Genomic DNA, 1,916 nt, shown 5'->3' on the forward strand with positions numbered 1-1,916 from the left:
TACTCTTTTACCGACGAATAGTGGGATTGACCATCACTTTATAACGCCCCCACGGCTGGAAGGGCGATCATGTTTGGTGGGACTGGGATTCAAACCTGCGATCCTCTAACTGCAAGTCAAGCACCCTAACCACATGGCTATGCCGGGCCCTCTCAGTTTGGCCTGAGGCAGGGATCAAACCCGGAATTCTAGGTTTACAAGCCCCTAATCTAACAGCTGAGTCAGCTGGGAGTAAAACATTATGAAAAACTTAAGAGGCAGTCACGGTGATTGCAAAAAAAAAAGCAACAATTAATCAATTAATCTTTTAATTCAAATCCAAACTATGCGACAATTTGTCAGAGAATTTGAAATTTATAAACTTCGTTCAGATAATTCTAGAACTATAGAAAATATATTTATTTTTCTTTCAGGTGGTACTTAATTCATAATGAGGGGAAAATAGCCTAAGAAATCCAGCCTAGTATACGTAAGACTAAAAATAGACGAGTGGTGGATAAAAAAACAGGACAGAACTGTCGATAATCAAAAGATGGGTTATCAAAATGTTGAAGAATGTAAGAAAAGCGTAACATATGTATAAGAACACAAAAAAGGGGTCAAAAACGCATAGAAGCCATAAAGGATTTGTCAAATAATAAAACCGAAACAAAATGGCTACGAAAGTGGTTGTAAAATATATCGTGGATGCTATAGAAATATCGATAACAGAAAGGCTACTTAAATGATAAAAAAAATATATTCTAATGTTTATAAAAAAAAATAATCAATTAGGAACAGTCATCACCGATACCAAGTTGAATTTGAGTTTCACTCTAAGCAAATAGCTTGCTCTGATCAGAAGTATATATCAGAAGCTGCCGGCAAAGAAATTTCAAAGTGCCGTTGATTGGTTTGTTTTGAATTTCGCGCAAAGCTACACGAGGGCTATCTGCGCAAGCCGTCCCTCATTGAGTAGTGAAAGACTGGAAGGAAGGCAACTAGTCATCACCAACCACCGCCAACTGTTGGGTTATTTTTTTATCAACGAATAGTGTGATTGACCGTCACATTATAACGCCTACATGACTGAAAGAACGAGCATGTTTGGTGGGACAGGAATTCGAACCCACGACCCTCAGATTGCGAGTTGAGAGCCCTAAACACCTGGTCAAGTGCCGTTGAAAGAGATCTAGCAGGGAATAGTTTGTTAGTTTGTTAAATTTCGCGCGAAGCTACTTGAAAGCTATCTGTGCTAGTCGTCCCTCATTGAGAAGTGAGAGATAGAGGGAATGCAGCTAGTCAACAACACCCACCGCCAACTCTTGGACTATTCTAATAGAATATTGTGATTGACCATAAAATTATAACGGCCCCATGGCTAAAAGGGCGAGCACGTTTGGTGACGAGATTCAAACCCGTGACCCGCAGATTGCGAGTTGAGCGTTCTAACCCCCAGGCCATGTCAGACCCATAATAAGGATGATGGGCAAGTTTGGCGGCAGTTGGTGTTTTGTCTAAACGACTGATTTCGACTTACGCTTAAAATTGCCACAGAGAACGATATTGTACTATAGCACACAGAGTTTTATAGATGTCATGATTATATGATGTAAAATGTAAAATAGCCTATAATTAGCAATAGTTTCTGAGGACACATAACGACCCTGACAGGCTCGGTGCAGCACGTGCAAGACCAACTGATAAGCTTCACAATTCGATCAACTAAATCAGTTTCTGCCAGGGGCCATAAATTTCAGCCGAGTGTTATTTGAATAACCACAACCGTACCTTAGCATCATTCAAATGGACATCTACACTTAACTCCACTTGATGTGTCCAACAACATCCCTCTCAACTCTAACCAATTTGGAGCTACAGGATTTATGAAGTCATTTCCGTCTTTATGGCCAATGGGGGAAACCCACAGATTATGA

The sequence above is a fragment of the Limulus polyphemus genome, unplaced genomic scaffold, assembly GCF_000517525.1.
Source record: "Limulus polyphemus unplaced genomic scaffold, Limulus_polyphemus-2.1.2 Scaffold1512, whole genome shotgun sequence".
Taxonomy (NCBI): Eukaryota; Metazoa; Arthropoda; class Merostomata; order Xiphosura; family Limulidae; genus Limulus; species Limulus polyphemus.